Raw genomic sequence first — 20,429 nt, 5'->3', positions numbered from 1 at the left:
TATATATATACAAATATATATATATTTATATACAAACACACACAGGACACATATATACATATATGTATGTGATATATACACAAGACATACACATATATACATATATATGACAAATACATAAAGCCATGATGAAATTAAAAAACAGATTTATATGTCAGTTTAATGTATTTTTATTTACATTTATTTTTTATTTTTTTGAGATGGAGTCTTCCTCTGTCACCCAGGCTGAAGTGCAGAAGCTAAATCTTGGCTCACTGCAACCTCCACCTCCTGGGTTCAAGCAATCCTCTTGCCTCAGCCTCCCAAGTAGCTGGGACTACAGGTGCAAGCCACCATGTCTGGCTAATTTTTCTATTTTTAGTAGAGACGGGATTTTACCATGTTGGTTAGGCTGGTTTCGAACTCCTGACCTCAAGTGATCCTTGCCTAGGCCTCCCAAAGTTCTGGGACTACAGACGTGGCCACCATGCCTGGCAGTTTAAGGTATTTTTAATATCTATTACATATATACATACACATGTATTTAATTTTCTCACTTTAAATATTTTGATATCACCCCAAAAATATTCTGGTTTTGTGCCAACACCCTGTCTAAATGTAGAAATACTGAATATTGGATTCTTTTGGAGTCAACAAATATTTGTCAAGAATTTGCTTTAAATGCAATAGTAATGGCTATTTTTATGCCATATTAGGACATTTGGACTCTATTGTATAGATGAATGGAGACTTATTGCAGGTATTTGGACAATGGAGTGAGATAATGGCATCTGTGAAAGCGTTCTGATAGTATAGGTAATGCTTTTGAGAGATTCAGGGTAGAGTTCAGTTAAGTTACTACAGGTCTGTAAAGTGACAAAGGATCTGAGAAATATCTATAAAATAAATATAAGCTAAATTAGTTGATTTGAGGACATGCAGGAGAGGATACAGTCAAGGACGCTTTTTGGTTACTTCACTTGGGTGAAGTGATGAGATGTGGAATCCCCACATTTTGCTGAGAAAATAAGAGGATGAGCAGCTTTAGATGAGAAGGCCATGAGTTAGCTTTAAATACATTGACCTTGAGGTACTTCAAAGTATTTGAACACTGGTAGAAACATTCAACTATTTGGTTATAGGAGTAGGAAAATAGATTTGTAAGTCGTTAGCATTTAGGTTAAAATGTAAAGCTTTGTAGTCATAATAAAAAGGGGTTTTCAGGCATTTTACCTTCTTTTTATCTGTTTTATTTTATGTCTTCTTAAAACTTCAAACCAATATCTTTTTCCTTCTACAGATAAATGGGAAACTTGTAATGATATGGAGGGGTCTTTACTTTAACATTTTTATGTTTTTATCAATTCCCAAATGGACCAGCTACTTCTCAGCTTCAAGCACATCTTCTTGTTTAATAAGTACCCTTTGTTTCTCCTTTAATTTCTAAGCTCCAAGGAAACAAACTATAATTTTGCAAGAATGTTCAATAGGGAATAAATAAAGTCAACATCACATGGTCAAGGTCAATATTGGAACAGTGACATGATAAACAAACTCTTTTATTTTGTTAGTTCACAACTCTAGTATTGTGTTGCTCTGTGGGTTTTATTTCCAAATAACCCCTGTAAAATTTGATGTTTCCTTAGATCCGGAAACCCACCAGAATGAATGCTAACAGAATCAGGACTTTCAATGCATTTTATTATGAATTTTAAAAGGCCCAGCAAAAGTAGGATATATTGCTCATAAGTGACTTTTAAAAATAAGTTTAGACTCCCTTCTGATATTAAAATAATGGATGTTCATTTAATAAACTTGTAAACATGTATATATAATAAGTTGAGAATTCAAAAAGGAAAAGGTAGATGATTGAGTTTTCCTATTAACCTGTTTTTAAAATATTTTAAAGTAATTTCTATTAGTAGTAATGGCCATTGAAAGTATAATTGATGCAATATTTTTGCCTTTATAAACACTTGTGTGTTTCCTAAAGACTCAGAAAATAACACTGTATTTAAAAAGTTATAAATCTGTTTCATTTGTACTGCTCAAGATGGGGAAACAAAAATCATGAGGAAACATCTGGTCTTTTTGGAGAAGCAGAAATCCCACAGAAAGTCTAAATGACCTATTTCATAACTTTCTTAAAAAATTGGAACTACCGTAATTGTCAGGAAGTTACGCAGTTTTCATTTTTGAGAAAGCCTTAAAATGTTCATTGTTTGCTGATAAAAATTGAAGTGGCAGTCAATTTTCTAAAAGGTGGCAGAATAGTGCAGGTTTTTGTTCCAAGATGATGTATAGATAAGACTATAAGATTCAGAGAAACATTTAGGGAAAGCACTGGCCCTTTGGTATCTCTAGAACGCTCAATGTTTTTATTAACTTGGATTAAGAATCAGCATTTGAATTCATGCCTTTTCTCTGATCTTTGCTGCCCCCTAGTGACTCACATTACTACCTTTCTCCTGTTGAAATCTACGTATCTACGTCTAATTAATATTGTAATTATTGTGCTGAATTAAATATTTATGAGAAACAAATATTTAAAGATTTCTAATGTTTAGGTAAAAATACTAACCTTGCCTCAAGGTTAACCCACTGGTCTCAAGAAATTTAAGTTGGTTGGATTACTCACCATGATGGATGAAATAGTTGATGAGAGAAACACTATTCCCAGTTATTAAAATAGTAGTGCTGAAAGTGTGATTTGACAGAATATTTTAGATGGGGAAAACACAATACTTGATGAAATCATGTAAATTTTCACATCTTTAAGCCAACTAATGCCATGTTGGGTATAATAACTACCCAAGAAAGTAATGAAAAAATATAAATTAAAATAAATGCAACTATTTTTACTAAGTTGTTAATAAGTTTGATATAAATGATAATACAAAATTAGGAATGCATCATATGGCCTAAAGTTGAGAAATGCTTTAAAAAGTGTGTGCATGTATACATACACTTACAGATGTTTGTGTAAAATTGTATGTCCTCTTGTTGCCATTAAAAATAGAAAATATACAAGTTATATAATAACCTGTATGTTTTCAACTTTCAACCATATAGAATACAGGATTTATCCTGTAAATTATAATGCTTTTAACCATTTGGAATACAGAATTTATTACTATAAAATAAAGTGGTTAGTATGCAAAAGCGAAGAACAACAAAATTCAGAAGGGGTTTTACTACTTGTAAATGAAAACTGGATTTGTATTTCGTGTGTTTACTGATTTGTTTTTTCTGTATGGATGAATAATTATGCATGAAAAATAAATTAAAGGATGTGGCATGTGCATGAATGATACGGCTTGGTGAAATATTGTCAAGTATTATTTTCATTTAACCTTGCTTGGATCACAGCTGGGGCTTATAGAGTTAGAGTGCTTGGCTGAATAGCCACCTGGCTATTATGAAAAATTCATGGTTTCAGGCGAGATTTCAATCACTGCCACTTTTCTAAAGGTGAAAAATAAAAATCCCATCTTTATTCACATAGATGCCCTAAATGGTAACATCTGTAACATGATAACTATAGTTATTTTAGGGAAAGGGGGATAAAAGCTTATCTTTTGTATAACTCCTTAGAATTCCAAATATTTTAATTTGCTTTACTATCAAAATTTCCTAATTGTTTAAGTTCAAAGGTGATTTTTGAATTCATAAGACAATCAAACCCTTCATACTCTTCCAAAGCCAAATGTATGAATAGCTATCTGTCCTGTTATACAGGTATTTTTAAACTCACACCTTCACTATTCTAGTTTTCCCCTAAGGTGGGCATTGCCTGAAGTTTAGTCCTAACTTTCCATTTCTGTCTCTATGTGTTGTGCTTTGGAGATCTTACTCTCTCCAGCTGTGTGCATATCTCCTTGTAGATACCTCTACAGTCAGCCTCTCCAGCACTGACTGCTTGTCTCAGCTTGGGTTCGACATTTCCAGCAGTCTCCTGCATATAAGTCACTTGGTTGTTCCACGGTTAATACCAACACAAGCGTAAATTCGTCTCAAACAAGATGGAAGAAAGGTGGAGATTACTGAGTTCAAAACCTTTACTTTCTTTCTTTTTCTTTCTTTCTTTTTTTCTTTCTTTTTTTTTTTTTTGAGACAGAGAGTCTCACTCTGTCGCCCAGGCTGGAGTGCAGTGGCACAATCTTGGCTCACAGCAACCTCTGCCTCCTGGGTTCAAGTGATTCTCCTGCCTCAGCCTACTGAGTAGCTGGGATTACAGGCACATGCCACCGCGCCTGGGTAATTTTTGTGTTTTTAGTAGAGATGGGGTTTCACCATGTTGGTCAGGCGGGTCACGAACTCCTGACCTCGTGATCCACCAGCCTTGGCCTCCCAAAGTGCTGGGATTACAGGCATGAGCCATCATGCCTGGCCTGTTCTTTGATTCTTAATAAGGATTATCTTCTTGTAATTTCTTGAGCAGAAGTATATGAGAGGTAATTTTGTTTAGAACTTGTGTATGTGAAAAATTAAAAATGTTTGTTTCTACCTTCTCATTTGATTGGTAGTTTGTCTGGGTTCAGAATTCTATGTTGAAAATTATTATTCACAAAATGTTGAAGGCATGAAATTCAATTTTCTTTCTGCTTCCAATTGCCTGTTTTTCTCTGTATCTCAATTCCCTGAAATTTTACAGTACTGTGCTTTGCTATGAATTATCTTTTCATTCATTGTGGTAGATACTAATCCGCCCTTTCCATGTGTAAATCCAGACATTTCAATCCTAGATGTTTTTTTGTTTCTTTCTGTATAGTTTATTTCCTTTCATTTTCTTCTTTGTCTTTTTCTGAGGCTCTTATTTGACTGTTTGAACTTTAGTAACAAACCTCTAAAATTTTATCTAGTTTTACCTATTTTTCATTTTGTATTTTTGCTATGCTTTCTGGAAGATTCTGTCATCTTTATTTTAATCATATTTTATTTTCTAGGAGCTTTTATTGTTTGAATGCTCCTCCGTCATTTTAAAATAATAGTCTAAATATTCTAATTTATGGATATATTATCCGTAAATTTTTATCTCTTTAAGGCGACTTGTATCTCTTTAAGGTGATTGATTATAGAGACTTTTATCTCTTTAAGGCGATTGATTATAGAGTTTCTTTGCATTCTTTCTCCTAGTTCCTGCCTTGCCTCAGGTCTTCTGCGTTGCTTGTTCTCTTTGTTGGGCTTCTGTGTTTGAGTTAGTGATATGACTTTCCTCATCCTTGGCTGTTATTTGCCATTTAAGAGTAAAACCCTAGAAATATATTAGAAGCTTTGTGTTAATTTCAGGGCTTGTTGAGCAGTGTGCTTTTCTGTAGGATAATTAGATAGAAACACAGTTGTTTTCTCAAGGATACTCTTTCCCCAAATGTCAAGAGTTTTTCCTTAAGCCAGTGGTTCCAAAGAGATGAACCCTCCAGCCTTCTTCCTGTGAGGGAAGCTGGTTGCTTATGTGATGGAAAAGTGGAAGAGTATAATATGGGTCTCACTGTTCAATGTGTAGACCTTCATGCAGAGTCTTGACTGTGTTTGGTGTCTCTGGGTTCAAAGAGTCTCCAGAGAGTAAAACCTGAACCTCGTTCTTCTGTTAAGTGGGGAAAATTTTAGACCTGATCTCTTCTCATAGAGAATTTTAGGATATGCAAAGGTCTAAATGCTTTTGGAGAGTTGCAACCAATCTTCACGTTGTCTGCCTAACTACACCTCAGCCGTCAGAGGAACATGATGCCTCTAACTTGTAGGCCTCCCTGGATTCCAGGGCATGAAGTGACTAGTGTCTTGACTCTCCACTCTTGCACCTTGCAGACACTATCTTTCTTCTTCCTCTGGCCTTAATTTTCTGCCGGATATCTTCCTGTTTTTTTTGCATCTCAATTTTTTTTGTTCCCACTTCTTGTTTTTCTTATGTAATTTTATGCATTTTTAAAATTCTTTTACTGAAATTTTATGGTATTGTAAGAAGTGAAAGTTAATCCCACATAATTTGCCAAAATTTAGTTCCTTTTTTAAAATTCTGTTGCTATTAACTTATATCATACTTTAATCACTTATTGCTGGGGTAAATAAATTGTTTCCTAATTAATTTCCTCCTTTCAATTTTTTTTCATTGAAAAAATGGTCTGTTAACTGCCACCCTGGGAACAACTCTAAGATAGTACTCTAATTAGATCACTTACCTGCTCAAAACACTCCAGATACTTTTAATGCCTAAAAAAGTAAATTTCTGACCTATTCATGATCTACTCAGATTTCCAGGCTTATCTTTTACCATGCTTCAATATGTACATTCTCCTTATACAAATGACTTTACTCACTGTCTTTGGAAAATATCTGCCTGTCTTCCCACTATTCTTGGCAAAACCTATTCTTTTCATTTAATCTTACTCATTCTTCTCAACTCCCCCAAGAAGTCTTTTTGATCCCTCTCGTAGAAAAAAATTATTAATGCCAGGTTTGCAGTCTATTTCTTTCATTATAGCATCTGTAACACTTAGTATTTATATTTTTATCTTTCTCTTCTAGACTCTAAGTTGCATTGGAGGCCAAGACCTTGTTATATTTTCTTGTTGTATACCAATTTTCAATCAATATTGAATACCTACTATGTGCCAGGATCTGTGCTAAAACTTCTTTAGGCATTCCTCAGGTAAAGAAAAAGGCACATAAGCAGCAGTTTTCAGAAACAGTGAAAGCTGAGAATGGGATCTCAGTGTCTACCTGGAGTTCAGAAAGAGGACTCCAGTTTCTGAAAGGATGGATATAAGCCAGGCTCATCTCAAGCCTTACAGGAAATGAAAGTATAGACTCAATTCTATCATAGGTATCCAAAAAGGATGAAGAATAGGGAAATTGTTTTCTTACTGGCCAATAGACAAGGGACCAGAGCAGGGCTAATAGCAAGGATGAGTTGCTTAATGTTGTCTTCTTCCCACCCCTTTTTCTCAGGCAGTGTCGGTCTGCAAGCTTCAAGAGCCAGTGACCCTGACTGCCAAGTGATTTGCCGAAGGGAATTATGGTAAGTTAATAAGACACCTGGAATTGTGAAACACTAGATTTCTCTAAACTTCCTAGAAGGTTTTTTGACTCCATGAAGTGCATGTCACTCTCATCCCAGGATGAGTTCTAGATTTTTCTCTTTATGGTTTTCAAGGGCAGATTTCATATGCTTAAGAAAGTTACTCTACTAATTTTTGACTTTTAAGTTACATTTACATGGTAAAGTTCTTCCACATGTCTAATCACAATAGTTCGCTTAATTTATGCTAATTATAAAGATCTTTACATTTTTATGTTATTCAACATCATGTTGACTGTAATTCTTAAAAGTTAGGCTCTTTTATGTGTTACAGAATTTCACCCTCCTGTAAGTAGTTGGAGTGTAGGAACCATGGCTACGCATCTTTAAGACTCGATTACATTTAGCATATTAGAAATGCTGAGTTAAAGTATTGTGGGAAACTAATACTTTTAGCATTAGAATATATAGGTTTGGGTATCAATGATTCTGTCAACTAACTGTGTGATTTTGCTCAATCCCTTAAACTTTTAGGAGAGTCTCAGTTTTCCCATTTGTTAATGCAAGATGTTTATCCTTGCAAATTTGAGGGTTGTGAGGGTTAAGTAAGAAGAATATGAAAATACTTTGTGGTCTCTAAAGCACTTTAACCACAGAACTTTTAAGTATTAGTTGAAACGAACAAATGAATGAACACCCTCTGGTGGACTCCTGAAAGTTATTTGTCTCCTGCAGCTAAACATGAAGACACTTTCATGTTTTATTAAAAAGAGTATAATATGGGGTAGTGATTAGAGGAGGGGTGAAAGATTATCTTGCCCACCGAATTTCCAATAATCTCCCTGACAATATGCCTAAAATACTCTTAATTTTCAATCTTGTGTATTAAATCTTTGAGTCCTCAGGAGGCACCTGCTAATATTTTAAAAAGCAACATAGGAAGTAATTTAATGTATCAATGTACATGTTTATACAGACTAATATATCAACAGAGAGCAGAACCTAAAGAAGGAAGTTCTAGGAAAGATAGGCCGTAGAGAGACCTATGCTGCTTCTTTTTTTTTTTTTTTTTTTGAGACGGAGTCTCGCACTGTTGCCCAGGCTGAAGTGCAGTGGCGCGATCTCGGCTCACTGCAACCTCTGCCTCCTGGGTTCAAGCAATTCTCCTGCCTTAGCTTCCCAAGTAGCTGGAATTACAGGTGCCTGCCACCACGCCCAGCTAATTTTTTGTATTTTTAGTAAAGACAGACTTTCACTATGTGGGCCAGGCTGGTCTCAAACTCCTGACCTCGTGATCCGCCCGTCTCGGCCTCCCAAAGTGCTGGGATTACAGGCATAAACCACCGCACCCGGCCAAACCTATGCTTCTTTAGAGTAAAAGTGCACAGTGATTCTGCGGAAAAACTAGAAACATTATTTTGAACAGATGTGATGCTTTTATTTACTACTTTATGTAATCTCTTTCCAGACTTCAATTTTAACATGTAATTAGGCGTTCAACCCTTCTCCATATTTTAATTTAATTGACTGCTATAGATTTATGCAATAGTAAAAACTCCTTTGAAAATATGGTAAGAAAGAATGGTTACCCACTGCCTGCAAATCCTTGGCAAGCCCTCAGAAAACCCATTTGTAGTAGACGTTTTCCTAATTTTACTCTGAAATGGTGTGCAATGATGATTAAACTATTTCTTAATGAAATTAAACAAAAAGTTTACCAAAATATATGAAATCAAGATAAACACAGGTACATTTCACAGTTTTATGTAATTTATTATTTATGTTACATAACTTATTATTTTTGAAAGATATATACAACCCATGCAATTTTCAATATTTTTAAATATGTGTAAACCTAAGGAATAAAAACTGTAGCCAGCCTGGTGTGGTGACTCACGCCTGTAATCCCAGCACCTTGGGAGGCCGAGGCAGGCAGATCACTTGAGGTCAGTTCGAGACCAACCTGGCCAACATGGTGAAACCCCATTTCTACTAAAAATACAAAAATTAGCTGGGTGTGGTGGCATGAAACTGCAATCCCAGTTACTCAGGAGGCTTAGGTAGGAGAATAGCTTGAACCCAGGAGGTGGAGGCTGCAGTGAGCTGAGATCGGGCCACTGTACTCCAGCATGGGTGACAAAGCCAAACTCCATCTCAAACAAACAAAAAATTTGTAGCTATTCCTGGATTCTGATCTGCTACATTGCTCTTCTCACAGTCAGTTTGCATGCAATGCAGTAAATACACTGTGTATAATATAGTCTCTAGATGGAATTATTTACAAGCCAACTACCATTTGTTAAGCATCTATTAAATGTAAAACACTCTGAAATATCTGTTGGTGTAACTGTATGTGTGTGGGGTACGGTAGTGCATAGATTTCCTCTTCGAACATATTTTGAGCTCACCATGTACTTGACCCTCCACTGGGTACTGAGGTGGTCAGAGCTTACATCATGGTGGAGAGAAAGATAAGCAAGAAAATTACGTACATCATGCTAGATGGAAATGAGTGCTATGGGGAAAAGTAAAGGAGGCAGGTACATATGAGTCCAGAGTGGGAGCTGTAATTCCACCTTACATGGTTAAGGATGAATTCTCTGAGAAGTTGGTGTAGAACCAAAACCAAACAAGGTGAAGGGGCCAGCCATGAGGATATCTGAAGGAAAGCCATTTCAGCCAGAGTAGCCAAGTGCCAAGACCCTGAGGCCAGAGCATGGCCCAGATACATGGAACTGCAACATGGTCTATGTGGCTAGAGCAGAGTTAGAGAGAAGGAAAGTAACAGGAATGATTTTGAGGAGAAAAGGGGAGAGTAGATAATGCAGGTCCTATAGACCATTATAAAGACCTCGACTGTCATTTTGGATGATAGGAAAAGTCATCAGAGGTTTTAAGCAGTGAAATGACGTAATATGACTCATTTTAAACAAGAAAAATAAGACAGGAGTTTCTTCTGGTTTATTTATTTATATTTTAGACATGCCTCACTCTGTCATGCAGCTGGAGTGCAGTTGCATAACCATGGTTCATTGCAGCCTCAAACTCCTGGGCTCAAACTATCCTCCTGCCTCAGCCTCCTGAGTAGCTGGGACTACAGGTGTGCACCACAATTCCTGGCTAAGTTTTTTATTTTTTGTAGGGAAGAGGTCCCATTATCTTGCCCAGGCTGGTCTCAAACTGGCTTGGAGCTTGGCTTCCATTTGTTTCACCTCCCAACGTGTTGGGATTAAAAGCGTGAGTCACCACACCCAGCCATGATTCACTTAAAAATTTTAAATAGACCTAGAAGAAGAAAGTGTAAAAGCAGGAGGTGATTCTTTATGCTGTTATTAATAACTTGGTTAAGAGTGGATGTTGGATTGGACCAAGGTGACAGGGGTTAGGTAAGATATGGTTGGGTTTTATAATAGATGAAGGTCTACCTTATAAGATTTGCACATGAAATAGATGTGGATGTGAAAGAGAGAAATTAAGAACAACTCTAGGCTTTAGGGCCTGATAAACTGGAAATATGGGGTTGCCACTGACAGCAGTGAGGAAGGAAATAAATGCATCAAGGAGAAAAGTTAGGATTTTGGTTTTGAAGAGTTTGTGTTTGTGATTAGACTTCCAAGTGGAATGCAGGGTAAGCAACTGAACATTTGAACCTAGAGTTGAGAAGACCAGTCTGAGCTAGAGTCAAGTAAAAATATAATACTTGGGAATTGTATATTTATGTAACATTTACTATCAAAGATAGGATGATATCATCAAAGGAAAGAGTAATATTTAGGGCAGAGAAACGGTCTTAGGTTTGAGGCTTTCCAATGTTTAAGAGTTTGGGTAGAAAGAGAAAGTAGCAAAGGAGGCTAAGGGGGAGACCAGAATGGGGAAAGGAAAACCAGGAGAGTGTGGCATCCTGGAAGAAGGAGTTTCCAGGCAGTGGATTTGACATCAACTATGTTAAATGCTTTCGATAGATGGTCTGATATGCATATAGAGCCTTGTCCTTTGGATTTAACAATGGAGAGCTCATTGGTAATATTTTCATTAGAAATTTCATGGAGAGGAGTGGGTAAGAGTTTGACTGACGTTGCCTCAAGAGAGGATAAGAAGGGAAGAATTAAGAGGGGAGAAGTAAAAGCATGTATTTTATGTGCATGGAAATGATTCAGCGGAAAGGAAAATGATGCAACAGGATAGAGAATTGCTGAAGTCACAGCTTCGAGCCAGTTAGCAGTGCTGGAATCTCACGCACAAGTGTAGGATTTGGCATTCTTCACTCAAATTAGGAGAGATGGAGGGTTAGATAATAAGCCCAGCTGAAATTAAGTGGAAAACTGCGGAGGTGGGAGCTTTTGGAAGTTCTCTTGCGACTGCTTCTATTTTCTCAGTGAAATAGAAAGCAAGGTGGCTTCATACTCTCAAGGAGTTTAAGATACAGTGGAAGAGACAGAGGAACATACTATATCAAGGCTGAATATTATCAGAGTTAAGGCAGATATATGTGTTGTATTGAACAAACATGACTCATGGGATGTTATTATAAAACAACTTTATTTTTGTCCTCCTTTAAATTATTCTATGCGGCCAGTCTTACTTCCCACCGGATGAAACTTAGGACAAGTCACCACATTTTTTTCCAGTCATGTTCATTAATAAAAATATTGTAAGGAGCAATTAATATGTCCAGTGTAATAATCAAATCTTTATAAATATTATTCAAAGATAAAACAACTCTGCTTTACCAGTGCTGACCATTTACAAGTTGGTTGCCTTAATAAGAAAGAGGCATATTAATTGGGGTATTTTCCTTTTCTATTTTCAGTCCCTTCCCTGCAACAGTTGCCATTCTGAACCCCTCTAGTGTTTGACACAGTGTGGGTAGTATAGAAGATTGAGGAAGGAGTAGGACAGTTCTTACTTAGTTAACACCATCATGAGCTGGCATTATATACTGTGGGTCTGCAAGGTTTAAAGCTGACTTTGACTTCTCTTGGGAGACTTGTAGTAGTTATGATGTGTGTGATGCATCTTGTCCGGCTGGCTTACTGTCATCTCATACAGAAGGAAGAAATCAATCGTTTTCTGACTTCAGCTGATGCTGAGGCTATATTAGTTCCACTTTAGCATTTTATTGCATAAATGAAAATCAACTGTTATTGGTAAGTAGAAGAGAAAGGAGAGAAAGAAAGAGAGAGACAGAGAGAGATAGAGATAGAGAGCACACACTGATTTTTACTGAGGAACATAAGGGCGAAAGGAAGAAGCCTTTGAGTTCGGTGATAGGATTTAATAGGACTGATGTTCTTAGCAATTGCCACTCTCACCTTATCTCTCTCTCTCTCTAAAAAAAGAAAAGAAAAGAAAAGAAAAGAAAGCAGCTGTTGGTTTCCTATGGGTCACCATGTGCTCTACCGTGTAACTTCACTACATTGGGTACATGTGACTGACCAAGAGATTAGATATTGAAAAGAGGGCCACTACCTCTGAGGTTACCTTGCATGTATTATCTGTCCAATATAAATTCTTTATATGGGATGCTGACTATAACCAATCAAACTTACCTTCAAAAAATTAAAATAAGAATATTCAGAGTTGGTCAGCAAACAAGATGTAGAGAAGAAGAAAAATAAATGAGACAGAAAGAAGTGTGGAGTAGAAGCCCTGACACAAAATAAGCCCTGAGCAACTGGTATCATGAAATGGAAAGTGAGTAAAGGGAGGTGTTGGCAGCTCAATGGAAGGACTGAAACAACAGAAGATTCAGAGTAGCTGAATCATCAAAATGATGATGCACTAGACTCTAGAGCCATATTTGTAAAGTGACCATGGGTTTATAGATGTTCAGAGATGTCATTGACATCTAAGAGTAGCTTGAGTTAATCACACAGTGGGTCTAGACAATCACGGGGTTGAAGCTGAGTGCTTGGCCTCTCATTCTCCACCCAGATTGGGCTCCTCCATTATTCTGTCCATCCCTGGTAAAGGCATCACCAACAGCAGCTTCCTAACTCTAAAATCATGGACTTTAGTCTTTGTTCTTCTTTCTTCCCTCCCATGCATGCAATTCGCCAGTTTTAACTCTGCACAAGTCTCAAAGAAATCGCCTTCTTTTTTTCTTCACTACTACACTCTGTTTTAAATCACAATAATTTCCTACCCGTAGAATTATAATGATACTTCTATTTCTACTGTCACCCACTTCCAATTCATTCTCCATTTAGCAAAGTGATTCTCCTAACAGTGTAAGTTAGATGATTTTATTCATCTTTAAAAACCCTCCGAAGGCTTCCTATTGCACTTAGAATAAAATGCAGTTTCCTGGCCCTCACCACAAAGCGTTGGCTCATCTTACTCTATGACCACACTGGCCTACTTTTTCCCACTCGAACTTGCCAGGATTATCTCTGCCACTGAGCCTTTGCACACCCATTCCCATTCCCTTTACCTGGACTGGTCTTCCTTCTAGCCTTAGCATGGCTGGATCCATCTTGACATTCAGCTGTCAAACCTAAATGTCATCTCCTCAGAGATGCCTTCACATTCACCCAACTTCAAGTAACTATCCATTTGTGGTCTAGACCTCACCCATTTTAAATCTCTGGCATAGCACTGGTGATTCTTTCTGGGTGGCTTTTTTGTCAGTGCATTTGATTGTGTGTGTGTATGTGTGTGTGGTTTATTGATCTATTTTTGCTTGATAGGAGAGTCTGTCTCTATTGGAAGGCCAGAGAAGTAGGTTAAGTAAAATGTTCACATTTACAGGTTAGACAGCTGTTATTTTCTTTTTTTTAAAATTATACTTTAAGTTTTAGGGTATATGTGCACAATGTGCAGGTTTGTTACATATGTATACATGTGCCATGTTGGTGTGCTGTACAGCTGTTATTTTCACTTAGTCTCTAAGTTTTGATTTTTTGACCCAGCAGAAAATTTGTTCTCAAAATCCCTTCCTAGGGGTAAGAGTATAATTAGTCTGAAAACTGTTTGTCTTAATGACAAACTGACACCAGTTAAGATAAAAAAACTTGAGAGACATTTTCAACAAATTTATGTCTCTTTTGCTTAAAAAAAATCTATCCTGACACATATTCAATATTGGCACAGTCACTATTCCTTGCATTCATTTATTTATTGGATTTATGAAGAGCTTTCTCCTCCACTAACTCAATTTAATTTTATTCAGCTTTGTGGTTGTCATAGTTCATATTTGTCTATGTGAAGGTATCAAATCTGGCCAGGTTTGATTGGGTAAGAACATAATTCTCTGTTTTCCCTACTCATACAAATATTAATAACTGAAAGATAAGAATTAATATATTTCCAAACAATTCTGAACTCATATTCAAAGACATTTACATTCTAATTGGTTAATGGTTCCAAACAGCAGTGTCCCAAAGTGGGTTTGGATTATAAACTTAAATTATTTAGGCCCCTGATTTGCATTCTCTTCTTTTTCCTTTCTATTAAATCTGCTTATAATAGCAAATGTCATTGCTACACACACCTGTGAACAAAAATCTGCAAAGCTAAAATGCAAGAGTTGCTATTTGGTAATTTACTTCTTTTCTGTAGTTAAACGTTATATTATATATTCTCTAAAGGGAAGTGATGATATTTGATTTTATGGTCTAAACAGATGAACCACAGGCAGCCCATTCCCAGCTTTCCATGGTGTAAGTGAGCAGGGCTGAAACTCCAGAAGTTCCCATTTACAGGTGGGAGGATGAGAAGTGCTGAGAGAGCCAATGAAAAGGCAGAGGTCTGAGTGAGAATGAGGAGAGAGAGTGTGTGGCAACTTCATAATAGCAAGCAAATGGCTGGAGCCATGGGCTCTGACACTAGGGGCCAGCAGATGAGAGGGCCAACCTGCTCAGAAGCCATGGGCTAACATCATGGGGTCACTCTGCAGCAGAGGCCAGAGAGGATAGTGATGATAATCATGGGTTTCTACTTCCCAGGGATGGTGGCTTCTCAGAAAACATGTCAGAATTTATGAAAGTGTGGCTGTATCATTAATGGAGAGATGGTGGTGATGTTTGGGAGCACTCCATTTTTGGGGACAGGTGACATGGTCTTGAATGAGAAATGGTCCCTCCTGTCATGTATATCTCAAGTCAGCTGAACATGGATCAATGCAGTTACAGAAATATGGATAACCTACAAAGCTCACCATACTCTAGCCCTGCCTCCCCCATTTACCCTCATCTTTTCAAGCTCATCTGGTACTTAAAGTGTGTAAGATGAAAATTTATATTGCTTACAGTAGAGCACAGATTTATATAGATGTAATTCACATTGCTTATAATTGGGTGGTGCTTTATGTTACATACTGTTAAAGCATCAATTCTAGGGTCTTTTACCCTAGAGTAATGCAATGTTTTCATAAAGAATATTTTAATGTAGAACAGTAAAATGAATTAAATGACCATGGTTGGTGATAGTTTGTAATCGGCTTTTCTCTTTGTCTTAGTATTTTGATACTTTAAAAACGTCCAGAGGAAAAAAGAGAGGAAACTATTTGCTATTAGAGTATTTAAATAGTAAGATCTGAGAGCTGCTAACCAGGGTGACCACATAATTTATCAAACAAACCAATTTCCTTTGAAAACAAAAAGGAGGTGCTGCTAAAAATCTCACTAAAAGAATTTTAAGCTCGTCTCTCTTTTATAAAGTGGAGTATATTATTCTTATCCTTTGTCTTTTGGTTTTCTGGTTACTTTTACAGAAATAATCAGTACACAAATATGAGGGTTTTTTTTTTTTTTTTTTTTTTAGAGAAGTGACCGATGGTCTTTAAAATTTTACCCAGGGATTGCATTCACAGACTGTCCAACCTAATGCCTAGATTTAATATGTCAGCTGAAATTTTTGTGGGGAGGAATTTGAAATTACTACAAGCAATGCAATTTTGTAATTAATTATGGATTTTAAATACCCACATTCTACAAGTCCTTCTTTTGCTAAATAAAATTAGGTTGTCTGTTGAAAGAAGGAAGAAAGGCAGGGAGGGAATATGGAAAGCAGTAAAAAACAAAGCATACAATAAAATTTTTCAGGTACTTTTAAATGGTTCAGGCAGAAAGCATATAAAATTTGGCTAAATTCAGAGCCTATGTTTTCTCATGGTGAGAGAAAAATCACTGTGTTAGCAGCAGGAATATCCCTAGTCTCTCAGTGAAGCGTAAAATGGTGTCTTGCTTTGCGGATGATGGAAGCTTCCAGATATTTAGCTCTCAGCCACTAGAGGGCAATGGAGTATAGGGAAGAAAACAGTCTTTAACAAAGAACATTCTCTTACCCACGCGCACGCCCCCACCGCCCCCATTAGCCACTCACTGTTAAAAGAGAAAGATAAAAGCCATAGAGACAATCAGGATAGAAGAAAACACATTATAGTGCGAATACACATTTCGTTTCAGTAATAAGGTGAGGGAAAAAAGGAAGGATTGTTTCAACATGCCCCAAAACTGAATTGAAATGGAAATTCTTGCATTTTATAGAGTGACTTATAGGGACAGAAACAAATTATTTAAGTTGGCAATTTTAAGAAGTTTTTTTTTTCTTCTAATTTTTGGAAATGCTCAACAGTGCAAAATGAATTTCTGAAAATCTACAAAAAATTGAGAAAATATAAATAAATAGTTAAGTGGTTTGCAATCACTGATTTCCAATCACGTAGTTCCAACCTTTTGAATTATTTCCTCTGTTACTTTTTGCTATAATAAGAGTCTAGGTATGGGATTCAGATAATTGAAGGATTTTTTTTCCCTTTTTCCCTGATGAATAGTTCAGAGATCTAATTATTTTCCTTTTGAACAAGTCATTGATAGCAACATAGTTTCTACTGTTTTAAGTGATTTTGTTTTAATTCACCACATAAAACAAGATGAAGTCATATATCTTAATAAAAATGCTTTATTTCCTTTTCTGTTTTTTCCCAAGGTACAAGTCATTTTTTTTGTAACTGATATGTTATGCTGTATCACCCTTAAAATTCAGAAATTTCCCAGTTTCTAAATGTATATTTAGCATCAAGACTTGCATTTTTTAGTACAGCATATGTCTGAGAAAACTATAAAGATGACTTTTTTTACGGCTTACAAAGGAATCTGGTGAAAAGACTTGTATTGTTAGAAATAAATAGCAGCTCCTATTATTAGTATTTAAACTATTTATATGTTTGCAGTTTTAATTCAGTCATTACTTAAAAATTAAGATACTGCTGGACATTACTGAAAAAATGTATTAGAAAAATTTTCCAGAATGTTTCAAATTTAAGAAGAAGCAAGAATAAAAAGGAATTTGACTCTATGGGCTCCTTGCTTTAAGTCAAGGCTGTATTCTTCAAAAGATGTCTGTCAATTGATTTTTTTGTGAATGAAGTCATATTTTTTACTGACTTTTATGAAAATTTTAGAGATGTTTATCTTTATTGTTTGTCAGTGATTCCTAACATTTAGCTCCAAGGTTTTTCTGCCTGGCAAGTAAACAATCTAAAAACAGTCCCATGAACCAAACAGTTAATTTTTTTTTTTAAAGAATCCTGTGGAAAATTACTTTCAAAGTAAAGAATCATTTGGCAATATATAAAAACAAATCCTAATTTATCTTTCTGTAAAATGTGACTCTCAATCGTAGTTTTCTGGAAATATTTTCTACCTCTCCCGTGTGTTTTTCAATCAAGAATCATGCTGACTGAACAAATCTAAAGCATTACTATATATATCAACCAGAATCTTAATTAAAAGAGCATGTACAATATTTTCATTCCCTTTCGAAAGAATACTTAAGAGCTTTATTTTCCAAGAGTTCACTTATAATTTTCTGAACAATTTCATAACTCTTTTCTATTTACGTAGCGGAAATCTCTTAGAAGAAAATATTTCCTAGGCTGCCCATTCAGTGACTGTCAGCTGGATTTGATTATTTTTCCACAGTAAGTAGGAAACATTGTTGAAATAATTTTGCCAGGGAAGCAAAGCCGGTTGTACATTCTACCTTTTCTGGGATCAAGGTGTTAGTGGCTTGGAAAAGTAACTTTCAAAATTAGTGTGTTTGTTTTAAATTTCTAAAATAACAACCTATTTCCTGAAAAAAGGAAGGCAGAATTTTAAGGCTATTAGGCAAAACATAAATGTTTGAGGTCTAGTGATTCTAAAAACTTGTGCCCCCACCCCAAACAATTTGGGATATATAAGCACTTAATATGCCAAAGGAATTGAAATACACAAAATAATCCAATAATCAAGTCATGTTTATATTTGGATAAATTGCCTTAAATATACAGCTTCCACAATTTTCAAATGTCAACCTATGTTTTTTTGAAAAATATAACTAAAATATTATGAATTTAAAATTCCAGTGTAGCTCATGTATACTATATTCATATTAAAAGAGTCAGGTATTGAAAAGAGTCATCATAATATTAAAGCTGAACCAATTCTAATCCATAAGTTTTCTTGCTGCTATTACATAAGTGGCTTCAAAGATGATGATGATGATGATGATGATGTGTGTGTGTGTGTGTATGTGTTTATACATGTTGGAGGTGGAGTTCCCTATTAAATTAGTTTGGAGAAAGGTGATTAATTATGTATCATTAGTCAGCTGTCATTTTTACATCGTCGATATTATTTCTTAAGTAAAAAGACATTGACTCATAAGATATAATATTGTATTTATACAATTCAGAGTTTTAATTATGCATCTTCTTTGTGCTGGGGGCTACAGACATTTTAAAATATTTATATTAAACAAGAATTTCAATTCAGGTGAAAGCATACAATACATACAAGCTTAGAGAAAAGGCAAGATGGTAGAAATAATCGTTCTATCTCTTGAACTAGGCATTACGCTAAATGCTTATAAGTGATTACTTCCTTAACTACCTCTACCTCTATGATGTACTGATATCATGCTGATTTTACAAATGAGGGAATGGAGGAACAGAGAGATTCATTAAATTATCCAAGGCAACACAGCCAGTTAGTAAAGTCAGAAGTCAAACCTAGACACTGGCCCCAGAACTTATGCACTTAGCCACAGCACCACGGTGACTGTTCTTGCACGATTAAATGCCAGAAGGGGTAGTACTGACATCAGTAATTCATGTTGCCTTCAATTCATGCCCATCTCTCTGCCCATACTCTAACTGGCATTTTAAGATTGTTTATGTTTCTTTTTCACTGAACCCAATAAAACAATTCTGAGGTTTCTTATGTTTACCCATTTTAAGAAGGACCTTATATTATCTGGCATTTTGACTAGATGGATAACAAACACAATTTTTTTATAGTTTATGAAAAAGGAGGAAAAACTTTTTAGCATTTACTGACTAAACAATACTGAAGAAAACCATATTATGTCCATCTACTCATTTATCAAAAAGAAAGGTAAAGGTAGACTTCTTTTGATTATTAAAGTCACTGACTGTCTTATGATTACATGATACTGGAGTTTTTCATTGCTTAATTGAATTTTGTGGATATCAAAGGTCAACATGATGAAAATCATTCTTTTGAAAACTTCCATTGACAGTACAAAGCATTATTTGGTATAGTTATATAAAAGAAAATGTTGGCATAGTTATTTGTTAGCATGCATTGATTTTACCTAAGTCAAATTTGGGTAGTAATTGTCAATTTACTTTTGTTTTTAGATGAATAATTCAATGAAAAAATAGGATTAGTATAAACAGTTGAAAGTCAGTAAATAAAGCAAAGGGTAAGATTTTTATTTTATTTTGTTCCATGAATATGTTACATAAAATTAAGTGTTTGGAAGACAGTTTTTTCTTAAGAGTTATTTTTATTTCTCAAAAAGACAGGTTTTTTTTTTTTTTTTTTTTAGCTGTTTGGAAGCTCGGAGACATATTTGTATTGCAGCCGTAAAAACTATATAGGCATTGCAACAATTGCTTTTACCTGTTCTCTATCCTGGCCTTCTGCTATTTTATTTTGTGTGTCTCTTGATTTAATTCTTTTTTTTTTAACAAGTATATTTTCCAAGCTTCATCAGATGGATATACAGTTGGGGTGCAAATGATGAAACAACACACAGCTCCATCCACCAATTTTTAAAACTCTAGCTAGCATTCAAGATCTCATTGAGGGTTAAAGGGTGGGGAGGACACCCTTCAGGTGATGCAAGACATGATTTTTAAATTTTCTTTAGCTCTCAGAGCTCTTGATTTCATAGGTCATCAAGAAGTCTCACAGTCGTGAAATCTTTTACTTCCTAAATATTTTAATCATCAAGGTTTGCAGCAGAGACAGGAGGAGGAAATGGGCCTCAAAGTCTTATTTTTTTTCATGGAGATATATTTGTCTCTTAAGAATATCTCTTCAACCTCAGAACTTCCTTGATGATTTCTGTTAGGAAAATAAAATCTTAACTTCCATGTTATTACTTGTCTTCTGCTGCTAACCTTGGAGACTCTAGATGTGAT

At 35.6% G+C, this 20,429-nt stretch overlaps 1 long non-coding RNA gene across 3 annotated transcripts in view; it reads left to right on the top strand.

The window, feature by feature from the left end:
- The window catches only part of LOC107974460 (uncharacterized), a 380,241-nt gene that overhangs the window by 64,997 nt on the left and 294,815 nt on the right, over positions 1–20,429 (top strand). For all 3 annotated transcript variants that reach the window (XR_010156735.1, XR_008547646.2, XR_008547647.1), the window contains exon 3: positions 6,925–6,994. This is a non-coding gene — a long non-coding RNA (uncharacterized LOC107974460). The remainder of the gene's footprint in view (positions 1–6,924; positions 6,995–20,429) is intronic.

This window comes from Pan troglodytes, chromosome 3, assembly GCF_028858775.2.
Source record: "Pan troglodytes isolate AG18354 chromosome 3, NHGRI_mPanTro3-v2.0_pri, whole genome shotgun sequence".
Classification (NCBI taxonomy): Eukaryota; Metazoa; Chordata; class Mammalia; order Primates; family Hominidae; genus Pan; species Pan troglodytes.
The sequence above is the reverse complement of the archived record's forward strand: the minus strand, read 5'-3'. Positions and strand labels throughout refer to the sequence as shown.